The sequence below is a fragment of the Vombatus ursinus genome, unplaced genomic scaffold (assembly GCF_900497805.2).
Source record: "Vombatus ursinus unplaced genomic scaffold, bare-nosed wombat genome assembly UNPS02014848.1, whole genome shotgun sequence".
Classification (NCBI taxonomy): Eukaryota; Metazoa; Chordata; class Mammalia; order Diprotodontia; family Vombatidae; genus Vombatus; species Vombatus ursinus.
The window spans coordinates 6,970,931-6,984,550 of record NW_020954626.1 but is presented as its reverse complement, the minus strand read 5'-3'; positions in this window follow the sequence as shown (position 1 = coordinate 6,984,550).

Genomic DNA, 13,620 nt, shown 5'->3' with positions numbered 1-13,620 from the left:
GCTAGTGATTGTTCTGCATAGATAATAAAATAATACATAAAGAAATCCAGTATTTTTTTTAAGGCTCCCAGCACTGCCTTGATAGAATGACCTCCTTCCAGGGTGCTTTAACCTTGCAACCTATTGATTTTAATCCCAGGTGAAAGAAGTATCAAGAGTCTTCATCTAATAATATTTTAAACTTGTCTGTCTTGCACACATTAAAAGGGCTGATGTGTACTATACCCTTCACTATGTTAACTATTTTATAATGAATATTGAAATAATATATAAGCAATGATTATTTTTGAAGGCAGCTGAAGAGGCTTTGGATTTCTTTTGCTCGTGTATAAAGGCATGGAAAAATCTATACAATTTTAGAGTTTTTTTTTTTTAATTTAAAGGATACAGACAAGTCCCTTAAGTTACAAATGGGGTATATTTAAAAAAATGTATTAAGTTGTTTGGAATTCAAAACATATTTTGCCATCGAAACAATACTTATAAATAGTGGTTAGGTTTTCAGGCTAGCCCATAAAAGCCTAGTTAATTAACTCATATTATAGCTGAATTACAGTGCAACCTGAGCTCTGGGTCTTTGAGGCAGGGGCTCCATGGCCCACAGAGGGGGAGGACATGGGAAGAGAAAGACAGGGTCCTTCCTACCCCTTTTCTGGTACAGGGTCAGCCTTAGGCAGAATTTTTAAGTAAATAAAGTTTTGTCTTTTATTCCCTTTATACTTTTGTTTCTGCATTCCCGGTATACCTATTGGCCCTCTTTGGAGGTTCCCTCATGCTACCCAACCACTCCCCCATAGCATCATATCTCAGCCCTTCCCTACCCCGAAGTTCTCTGTTACCAATCTCCCTTGTAATCAAAACTCCCATTTCCTTAGTATAGTTGCTTCAACTAGGAGGAAATAAGCTGGTTGCTGAATCCATGACTATTTCAGGACACTGACATCTTGGCCACATCCATGCCTGTTGAGCTCTTCTCCCAGCCTGACCGCTGATCTCTTCCTCCCTTCTCCCTCTTCCCCGCCACAACACATTGGGTGCAGAAATGGCTAATCAATGGCTGTGGCTCATTTACTTAATCGATTCTAAGTGTCAGTGGCTAATAGCTACCAAATCTTCCTAGAAGTATAGAATGCTTGTTAACCCAAATGAATCTCTTAATTGGTGGGATATCAAGGAGTGTTAACAAATGGAAATTGAAAAATAAAATTATGCAGCGTGAACTGCGGTGATAAGGTATTTTGGAATAGATAGCCTGGGGTCAGTTTTCCTAACAGTTCTTTCTTTTTAAAACTTCTTTTCCCAGTCTTCTAAACTCACAGGTTCTTTTATGTTTCCAAGTGTTGTCAGGCTTTACTTGTCTAGTCCAACCCCATCCAATATCATCTGGCCATCTGGATGGCATGCTTTGTTTGTCTAATTGTCCAGTGATAGAGAAATGGTCCCTTCTAACTGGATGTGGAACGAGGGGAGACTTTTGGGACAGGGGATCCCGTCTTAAAAGGTAGAAGGGAGGGTATTGAATAAGCTATTTTGATGTAAAGGTCATTCATAAGAAGGACTTCAAAAGTTGAGGGCTCTAATGTTGAAGTTTTACAAAAGTAGTATGTCCCTTTTTTTCCTCATTCTTGTTAATAACACTATCTGTAGTTATATTTAAGCGACTTTATCTTCACTTACTAGTACTTTTCATGTTATATAGATGATGTTGCCTGCTAGTCAAAATGTTATCTTTTATAAAAGAAAGTCCTGCTTCTTATCATGATGTATGTGACTTAAATGACTGTTTCATATTAAAACTATTCCTTCCTTATGTACTGTTTACATATGCCTCTTTTTGGGATATTAGTTCAGTACTTTTATACAAATCTGAGTGTGTTCCACATTGGTGACATGTATTTTTGCAACTAATTTTTTTGAGTTTTGTTGTGATTATAAATTAGAGCATGTCTGAATTAACACATGCATTAGTGCTGTGGTCTGTGGCAAAATTACTGTAATTCAAATTGGAAAAAAAAAGGTTCCAGACTTTGTCCAACATTTATTCTTATGACAAGAAAATTACTGTGTAATACTAATTATTTCATATGATGGTGTGTTTTAAGCTACTCTGTGAAGTATGTGAAACATCACAGTTTAAGGATTGGTGGCTGGCCTGGTGTCCTTGAACTGGGAGAGAAGGGTAAATTTAATGTTAGCAATTCATGATATTCATAGTAGAATAAATACTTCTTGAAAATTTAGTCATCTCTTACAGGCATAATTTAATAGAAAATGGTTAGCTGGAAAATATGGTATATAGTAGAATTATTTAATGTGATTAGTAATGTTAATATGCTATTTAATTACAAATTTCAAATCGACACTTCAGGCTTTTAAACCTATACTGTGTGATCGTCAGTTGACTAAAATATATTTTTGACATAGTCTTAGTCATCTAATTATTTCACAAGGCTTTTGTAGATTAGAATAAATTCTATATATTTTTTTAAAATGAAAATATTAAATAGTATTCCTTCAAATACACCAAATTTTGTACTTTTAGTAATGCCTTTCTTGTACAAATCTCCACCATCAGCCCCTTCTCTTTCCCCTCTCTAGGAAATAATGACCAGCATTTCTTTTTTTTTAAAAAATCATTAGGATAATGTAAAACTTCATTAACTTGAACAAAACTAGTTCAGAATTTGTGATTATTAAGATAAGCACTGAATTGGACTTAACTTTTATATTCTATATGAAGAAAGATATTTATGAGAAAAACCCATATACACAAAAACATAAGGATAATTAATGTTAATCTTAAGAGAAGAAACTTTTTAAGCACTTTAAGAGCAAATATTATTTTTGTTTACATATAAATAATGTGCTAACCATAAAGCATTATCATGTGATCGATAGTCCCAGTACTAGGCAACACTTGATCTAATTCAAATAAGAATATGTGTCTTTTGAACAGAATAGAAATTGCACTTCTTTAAAAAAAAATCCTAATTTTCATATTTTTTAATTGAAGTTCTTCTGACTTAGTGAAGTGCTACTGTATCATAATCTGTGTTCATTTTGACACTATTACATGCTGCAGGTATGCGTCATAGCTGACCCGTATTTTTAGGCATTTGGTCATGCATTAATGATCAAATTGATTGAAGAAAAATTGATTTTAGTTTTTGACATGTAAAAAAAATAACATCAGTCTATTAGCAGTCTTTGGACTGATTATGTTGGTTATAGACATGGCTTTAGACTTGAATGCGTACTATTCTTCATGCGTCTGTTTTTGTGTAAGAATTTATATTTAGGAAAAATTTTAGAACTTTGCTTTTGCCTGGTACTTTAGCATATTGTTTTTTGAAACTTATTCTCACTTTTGATTCAGTTGTACAGGTTTAAAGAAATATTTATTATTAAATGATTCATGAATTGCTAACTCAAGTAACTTTGTGGAAAAATTAAAATGAGAAAAGACAATATATGACTTGAATTATTTGCTCAAAATGGTTTAGGCTTTTTTATTTGGACAGTTTTATTTGGTTACTGCCTTTAGGGAAATAAAATTGGCTCATTGATTGAATGGTAAATGTTCATATTCAATTATTTAAGTGCTTCCAACTATTAAGCTAAATATTCTCAATTTCTTTATAATAATTAAATAATGACAAGCCAATTCTATTTTCCTCATGAGAAAATTAACTTTAAAATGTTTCCCACAAAGCATACTTAATTTGTAAATCATCTTATCTCTTTCTCTTCTCCCCGTACACACCATTCTTAAATATAAGACCTTCTGAAGGAGTATAATTTATTGTCTTCCACCTTATTTTTTTGTTTGTTTCACATTACTGCTCGCCTTTCAGGTTAGTGGCATATAGAAAAGTAGTAAGAAAAGTTACAGTTACTGCCATCCAGACAGTTCATAATATGAGTTATTGTTGGCCTTTCATTTAAAAGATTATGCCAAATGTCATGTGTGCATAGTAAGAGGAGTGTTTGTTTATCAGAATACATCAACTATTAGTAGAAACTATGTATGGCAGGCTTTCTTGAACAACATGTATTGTAAGTTTTCCTATATTGTTATTTTGCAGTAAATTCTTTGAAATAAAGCTAATTTTTAAAGAGAAAATGCCTGTTTATTTAAGTATAAGGCCTTGTCTTATGGCAAGTAAGGGATAAGCATTTTTGTCCATATGCTGTTACAGGTAAGCATTATATAGGACTGTGGCCCCAGAATTCATTAGTATGTCTTGTTAATTAGACCAGCCCTTCAGATCAGGCATTTCCTTTTCTAGATCTGTGAAACTTTTGTAGAACTATGGATTTCAGACTTTATGAATGAGCCTTGGTATTCCTTTATTATGTTTAATTTGTATCTTCTACATTAAATAGGACTTTAGTGCTGGGGCAGGAAACACAATACATAAGGGTTCCTTCACAACCACAAAAAGCTTGACCTCTTTGATAAAAAGAATAATATAGTTCTGTTGAGGATAAACTTACTTTTTACTTAGCTCATAGAGTTGTTGTGAAGACTACATTTTGTAAACCTTAAAGTTCTATAAGAGGGGAATAAGTTAATTTTTATGTGAAAGTTGGGTTTACCAAAATGTCACTGATGGAATGGGTATGGAATGTTTTTAAGGAGTAATCTGTTGAATGTATAAAGAATTTACATAAAAAAGGAATTTTGCCACTGAATCTGGACAGGGCTAAAAGGTGAAAAGAGAATGTCAGGGTATTAATACAAATGTGAATATAAGATTAAAGTAATTCAAGGCCCAAGTATGTAAACATGAGTAGAAATGTCTTTTTAAAAGTTTTTCAGATTATCTTTTTTTTGAATATCACTTTCCTTCCCAATCTTCCTATTCCCCTACTCCCCACCCCTAACAAATAGTTGAGCAAAACAAATCATACTGTACATGTCTGAAAATATATGCCTCATGCTGCACTTAGAATAAACCACCATCAGGCCTTCAGTTTTGAAGTCTTTCTATATTATTTTCCTTTATGTTTTTGTAATCACCATATAAACTGATTTCTAGTTTTGCTTACTTCACTCTGTATCAGTTCATACTAATCTGCCCACATTTCTCTGAATTCTTCATCTAAGAAGAACTATTGAAACTGAGATTACATTCATATTTATTTTGTCTTAAGGCACAGTAATATTCAATTATGTTAATATAGATCAGAGGGGATGTCTAAGGCAGTGATTCCTATTCAAGGGATTCCCACCAACAGTTCAAGCTAAAAATTCTTTAAGGACACCTTAAGCAGTAAATAATTGTCTGATTATGTTACAAATATGTTTTTCCTCTGTGTCAGTATGTGCATGCAAATGTGGGTGTTTGAAGGATTTCAAGTTTGTTTCTGCAGCTATTTGGAGCTTTTAAGGACAAAAGTTATTATGGTAATATTTGTAAGTACTTAATAACTAAATCTAAAAGAATATTGTAAATACAATATTAAATTACCCTGCACATTCACATCACATTTTTGTTGTTCTTAGAAGAGGTTTGGGAACAAAAAACATTGGGAAATGTTAACATAGATTAAACACCTAGGAAAAAACAGTTAATCCATAAATACCTGAGTGTCTACTATGTGTCTAGACTGTGTTGTGAGGAGGGAAAAATTAGGTAATCTTTGATTTATGAATACTTAGCCAGAAAGTAGCCATGTCAGAGACATGCATCATGTAGGCAATTTAAAGTCAAGTCAACAAGGATTTATTAAAGAACTTATTATGAACCAGGCAGTGTGCTTAGTGCTGGGGATACAAGCAAAAAAAGACAGTCCTTACCCTCAAGATGCTTACATTCTAACGTGGAAAGACAACTGGGGGGTGGGGGGAAGAGGGGAGGAGAATAGTGTCAAAATCCTCAATTCATTATACCCGGAGGAATGCTTAGACGTGAAGGGCCTTCTCATGCATTTGTATAAAGTTAACAAGTGTCCACGGGAACTGGCATGACACCAGCATACCACCACATGCAGGAAAGGCAGACGTGTTTCTCATTGGAATTTACAATGCATTTTTTCATAGAAAAAGTTTTAATATAAAGTTATCTATCATTGAAATAGTGCTTTTAGCACCATAGTCCACATTCATTATGGCTTGTGCACTGGTCTAGGAACATTGTGTAGACCATTTATTTATTTATATAACATTTATAACATTGTTTTAATAAAAAACTTATTCCATATTCCAAACAGCAGACTTAGAAATAAACTTTTTGGAAAGTATCAAATTCAAAAGGAAGCTGGGATCTGTATTAATATACAGTCTTCCCTCAAGGATTGGAGAGCTCAATTATTTGTGGAAAAAAAGATTTACATATTTAAACAACAATGTAAGGCAACAATTGAATAGTTATAAAAATTCAATGAAGGGAGAGATCAATGTGGTCTTGTTAATTAAGAAAGATTTATGAAAGTTAGACTCGATCAAGAACTGATAAGATTTGGGTTTAATTTGGTTCAAATTCAATTTAACAAGCATTAGTTATAAAGTCTGTACTGTGGATAGCTTATAGTGCTACTCTGGAGACTTTACAAAGTTTAGTTGAGACCTGGTCCTTGCTTTGTAGGAGCTTACAAGGAGGTGAACCTAGGCAGGGAGAAAAAGAAGAAAATATAACAGGTGTCAGTAAGTGTAGAGTGCAAAATTAAATGAAAGAATTAGTAGTATTGATTAAGTGGCAATTTATACTTAGTAATGAAATCAAAAAGAGGTTGATGAGAGCCTTCACTAGGTTATGGCAATATTAAAGGAGAGAAGAGTGGTATTGAAGAGATGTTATAGACAAAATTGATGGGCCTTAGGTTGGGAGCCTGGGGGCTGGGAAGATGGTAGTTCACTGAATAGTCACAGGGAAGTTAGGAAGAGGAGAGTATCTGTGGAGGAAGATTATGAGTTCAGTTTTGGACAAGTTAAGTTTAAGATGTCTATGAAACATCCAGTTTGAAATGGTGAATAGGTAGTTGAAAATAAGAGATGGGAAGTCAGCAGAGAGGTTAGGGCTAGATAAGTAGGTTTGAGAATCATCAGCATAGAGATGATAATTGAATGGTTGGGAGCTAATCTCATCAGATTAGCAAGTGAAAGAGTATAGAGGGAGAATAGAAGAGGACCCAAGACAGAGCACTGTGGGATACCCACTGTTAGCAGGGTGACTTGGATGCAGATACTATAGCAAAGAAGACTGAGAACTAGTCAGGTAAGTAAGGGAACCAGGAGAAAATAGTGTCATAAAAACCTAGAGAGAAGAAGAATTTATATAATTTGTGTATGTTATCTAAATGAGTCAGCTGAGTTCTTGGTGTTGTTATGGCAATCTTTTTATTCATCTCTGATTGACTTCCTATCTTACTCCAGGTCTTCTAAACTTTCTGTTCAGGCTTCCAGCTTACTCAGATGTGGTCTGTTCAGGGCAGAGTACAGTGGATTATGACTATTCCTCTTAATACAGCCCAATATTATATTAGCTATATTAGCTGCTATGACACACATTGAGTACTATGTCACTCACATTGAGCTTGTAGTCAACTAAAATCTAGATAATTGTTCAGATGAATTGCTATCTAGGCATGCCACACCCATATTGTACTTGTGAAGCTGATATTTTAAAACACAAATATAAGAATTTACTTTTATTGGTGGAGCCAAGATGGCAGAATGAAAGCAGTGACTTGCTTGAGCTCTCCCCAAAACCCCTCCAAATACCTGTAAAAAAAATGGCTCTAAACAAATTCTAAAGTAGCAGAACCCACAAAAAGTCAGAGTGAAACAAATTTCCAACCCAAGACAACCTGGATGGATGATCTGAAAGGTATATTGCGCCAGGCTGGGAGAGGAGTACAGTTTGGTGTGGGCGTGCAGGCTGCAGTGAACCTGGAGCAGGCCTCAGAGGACTGAATTGCAGGCAGCTGTGGCGGTTTCCAGACGTCTCAACCCACAAATGCAAAAGACAACTTAGAAGGTCAGTGGGAAAAGTCTGTTTCTACGGTGAGAGAGAGAAGCTAGGTCTTAGCCCAAGTTCCTGAGCACGGCCCCGGGGTGGTGGGTGCTTCCTGAGCTTCAGGCCCACAGACTGAGGGGGAATCGAGTGGCTGATCAGAGGGGGATGGCAGGGATCTCTTTGCTGGTGCAGGATTCTCTTGCTTTGTCTGTACTTGGATCTGGGTCACAGTTCTGGGTGGTGGTCCTGGGGCAAGGAGGAGTGCTGGTGTGGTGGAGCATGCAGTGGTGGTGGACAGGAAATCCTTCTCCAAGACAGAAAAGAGTACTTGTGATCAGTCATAGACCAGAGCACAGGCCAGGAAAGGAGTAAACATCTTGCCCCTTATCATACCACCTTGGAACAACTGAAAATTTACAGGTCCCTAGAATTATCTCTAGAAACAGCTGTATAAACCCCCAAAGTGTGGGACAGTACATTCTCCACATTGGAAGCAGACCACTACCTTAACAAAGAGTTTATAACTCAAGTAATTGGCTGGGATCATGAGCAAACATTGCAAAAAGAGTCAGCCCATAGAATCTTTTTTTGGTAACAAAGAAGATTAAAATATACAACCAGAAGAAGACAACAAAATCAAAGCTCCTACATCCAAAGCCTCCAAGAAAAATATGAATCAGTCCCAGGCCTTGGAAGAGCTCAAAAGGGATTTTGAGAAGCAAGTAAGAGAAGCAGAGGAAAAACTGTGAAGAGAAATGAGAGTGATGCAAGAAAATCATGAAAAACAAGTCAACAGCTTGCTAAAGGAGAACCAAAAAAATAGTGAAGAAAATAACACCTTAAAAAATAGCCTAACCCAAATGGCAAAAGAAGTCCAAAAAGCCAATGAGGAGAAGAATGCCCTAAAAAGCAAAATTGGCCAAATGGAAAAGAAAGTCCAAAAGATTACTGAAGAAAATACTTCCTTAAAAATTAGAATAGAGCAATTGGAAGCTAGTGACTTTATGAGAAATCAAGACACAGTAAAACAAATCTAAAAGAATGAAGAAATAGAAAACAATGTGAACTACCTCACTGGAAAAACAACTGACCTGGAAAATAGGTCCAGGAGAGAGAATTTAAAAATTATTGGACTATCTGGAAGCCATGATCAAAAAAAGAGCCTAGACATCATCTTTCAAGAAATTATCAAGGAAAACTGCCCTGATATTTGAGAACTAGAGGGCAAAATAGAAATTGAAAGAATTCACCCATCTTCTCCTGAAAGAGATCCCCAAAGGAAAACTCCTAGGAATATTGTAGCCAAATTCCAGAGTTCCCAGGTCAAGGAGAAAATATTACAAGCAGCCAGAAAGAAACAATTCAAGTATTGTGGAAACACAATCAGGATAACACAAGATTTAGCAGCTTCTACATTAAGGGAACGCAGGGCATGGAATATAATATTCCAGAAGGCAAAGGAGATAGGATTACAACCAAGAATCACCTACCCAGCAAAACTGAAAAAAACACATGTTTAAAAAAAATGTTTTCACATGCAACTGGGAAATAAGAAATATAGGAAATGGGGTACAGAAATCTATCCTGTCCTACAGGAAAATAAAAGGGGAAAGGGATAAGAGAAGGGGGGGCCGAGACAGAAAGGAGGGCAGACTAGGGGAAGAGGTATTCAGAATGCATACCATCTTGGGGTGGGGGGAGGGGCGAGATGGTATGAAAATTTGGAACTCAAAATCTTGTGGAGGTGAATGTTGAAAACTAAAAATAAATAAATTTTAAATAAAAAAAGAATTTATTTTTATCCCTATTAAATTTAATTTGATTAGATTCAATCCTGTGTTTCAATCTATCAAGATTTTTTTTACAAACTGATTGTCATCCTGTGTATTGCCTATGCCTCCTATCTTTGTGATATCTGCAAATCTGATAAATACACTATCTGTATACTTTTATCCAAGTCATTGATAAGCATGTTAAATAGCTCAGGAAAAATACAGATCATTGGAGCACTCCACTAAGAGATCTCCAAGTTGAAATTACCCCAACCCTGCTCTCTGGGTCTAGTCATTCAACCATTTTTTAATCTATCAAATTATGCTACCTAGCCTACATTTCTCCATTGTTGGTATACGAATAGCATGAAATACTTTGTCAAATGTTTTACAAAAAAATGTAGCCAAACAATGTCTATGGTATTCCCTTAATCTAATAGTCTATAAACTCTTTCAAAAAAGGAAATTAAGGTTAGTATGGTATGACCTATTTTAGATAAAGCCATAGATTCACCACTGCATTATCTTTAATATTATGTATCAAGGCTCTAGAACTTACTTTCCCAACCCACATGCCCACTAGCAGGTTGAGTCTTACAGCATAGTTGGTTACATCATGTTCTCAAAGTTCTAGGGGTACCCCAAGGAGTTGTGTGTCTCTTCTAATACTATTAGCTTAAGCCCCCCACTCTAATGTATTCTATCCAATACCAATCACCAGTGATTAGTTCCCCAGTATCATTTAACCAATTACATCAATTAGCCATTACAAAGGAATATTTACTGAGAAGTTATAGCAAGAACAGAAGTATAAACATGTCCCCACATGCTCTCCCCTATACCAGCACAGTCCCTGGGGAGAATGGGCTCAAACTTAAAGCAGTTTATACAAAACATTTGTCCCCATCAAGATCATTTCTAAATATAGTATAGCCATCTTGGATGCCTTATTTCTACTGCTGTGCTGGGTCAAACAGGTCTAAGTCAAACAGGTCTTCTGGGCTTTTCTCCTCTTTTCACCAGGCTCAGCTATCCACAAACTCTGGCATGGATTCCCATCAATGGACCTCTTTCTGCTCATTCTTGTGACCTTTTAAAGCTCACAAGGTCACAGCCCTAGCCTAGTCCATTTTATCTTTAAAACAAAGACCATGTCTCTTAAGTCAGGAAAGAACAGACACCATACGAACAGGAACAACTTCAAGGCCATGTGCTCATGGCTTAATTTTAGCCCAAGTGGAGAGAATAGGCCACTGGTACTGAAAATACATCTCTCAACAACAACGGGGCCATATGTTGGTGGCATCATGCTGACTTCAGGTGGAAAAGGGTGCTCCTTCTCTTACCTAGAGGCCCACAGTAGCTTGTCCTGTTTGCTGGACATCAGGGAAAGCAAAAGAACTGAGTTTTCCCCACGGAGTCTTTGGTATATGTTCTCAGTTCTGGCTTAGCAGTCAATTTAAAGTCTTCACCACATAGTAAATGAAACAGTCATAGAATACTTGTACATATTACCAAATCTAGATGGGGATTGAATCAGGCTTAGTATACTGCATATGCATTGAAAGGCTGGCTTCTCATGGTTTAGTCCCCTTTCTAAAATATTCCTGTCCTCTATGATATTTTAAAAATCATTGAAAATGACTCATATCTGCTAATTTCCTAAAGCAGTCTCAAATTTAGTACATCTGGGCCTGGTGAGTTGGAACTTATCAAAGACAGCTACATGTTCTCTTCCCTACTGATCTTGAGTTTTAATTCACTATTAGCCATTTAAATTTCCTCTTCCAACCCAAAGGTCCTTGACACAGAAACAAGTAAAGTAAGTGTTGAGCAGTTCCGATTTCTCTTCATCATATATTATTGCTTTTCCATTTTCCTTGAGCAGGCCACCCTGAACAGTAATCAGTGGCTGACACATTACATCCACTTGATTTTTGGTCCTATCCTTTATTTAGCCTCCTTTCCCCTCTCCAATATACCTTTAATTCTGTTAATAAATCAACAGGCATATATTAAGGAACTCAGAGAGTTCAAGGAAGGGAGTAAAGCTTAAGAAGAATGCAAAGGTAGGAATTGTCATAGACACAATCACCACAGTTTCATGACCTTCTCCAGCTCAAATTCAGAACATGTGAATAGGAGTGAAGGTGGCAGATGATGAGAGTAATCCAAGGATGGGGTTTGGCTAGGTATGATCACCAAATGGACAAGGGATTAATATGTAGAGGCAAGTACAGGGTTAAATTGATTCATGAAGGAAAGGGAGAAGAAAATGGCTGGCACAGGGTTAATGGTCTGGAAAAGAACTGAGAGACAGTGCTTAGGGGTCACAGTGAGAAAGAACAGGGTTAGGATTTATAAGGCATAAAGATGGAATAAAAAAAATTATTGCAATTAGCTTTTCTCCTGAGCTTCAGTTAGCTTTTCTCCTTAGCCTCAGTTTATTCTGAGCTTTAGTACTCATTACTATTGCTATGGGACTATGCTACATTTTTTAAACATTCATCCTCTATTACTGAATTTTGCTTCCAACTTCTTTAAATATCTTTTTAAAATGTGTTGGTCCTCACTCTTCATTTCTCTATTTTCCTTCCTTGTGTCCCTTCCTGGTAACTCCTATAGTGAATGTTATGAGTCTGTTAGCCAAGTTTGTTTGCCTCAGGCAAGGCTTTATTTCTGGGGGCTCTTAAGCAAGGTTTTGTATGTAGTTGCATTATATCTGTGTAGTCCTCTATAAGTAATCAGTACCATGGACCTAATGCCCCACCCACACTTTTAATTCACCTTCATCCTCAGTCCTTATCTTGGGTATGACTAATTTAATTAATGGTTTATGTCCTTATCCCTCCCAACATGCTGTGTCAACTTTTAGGCAAGAGTCATAACTTCAAAAAGCAATTTAATTCAAATTAATACAAGTGTAATAAAATGCAACCAACCAATTTGTGTATTAACAGAAACTTTAAATATCTCAATCCTTTCACCAACAAATAGGGAACTTCATTCTCCCTGGCTGCCATTGCAGAATGAAGAAACAGAAAGTGTGTGCGTAATACTAATCTCTTGACATCAATGTGTACAGGAAGAAATGGTACCAGTCATTCACAGCAATAAGCATTCAATGGAAGCCATATTTTCCCTTGGCTCAAACAGCTGCAAAATCCTTGAACTCATATTTGCTGGCTTTCTGTACTGTACATTTCCTTGCTCAATTAGACAGAACCTCACTTGCCATTCTCAACAAACCTGTGACCACCCCTTCTCATTCCAAAGAGAAGATTGTGTTCATGCTGTCAATCTTCCTTCTCCTTATCTCACTCTCTGTGTCTCCCTAAACCTCATCTTCAAAGTCTGTGCTCCTGTTGACATCCATATTGCCTCGCTTGTAGGGCAGCTTGCTCAGCTGACTTCACTGATAATTAATAGCTTTCTGTCAAAGGTTCAATGCAAACTATAGCTGACTAGCTGGATACAATCATCAATCATTTTGCATCTCTTTTCCATCTTTTTTCTTCCTCAGATAATTAGTTTTTAGAAGCCTCCTCCATCCCCATTTTCTTCTATTTCTACTGGCCTCCACAAAATCATGAATTTCTTTTTTTTTTACATTGTTTTGTTTTTAATTATTTCAGTTCAATTTAAATTGCTTTCAATTTTCTCTCCCTCTCACCTCCCCCTTCATTATCAAACTTCATCATTGGACCTCTAGAATTATGCTTGTTCATTGCATTGATCAGAGTTCTTAAGTTTTGCAAAGTTGTTTGTTTTTCCAATGTTGTCATTGTACAAATTGCTATGTTGATTCTGCTTACTTCATTCTGTATCAGTTCATACAAGTCTTTGCAGGTTTTTCTCAAAGCCTCTTTTTTGCCATGTTCCCTTTG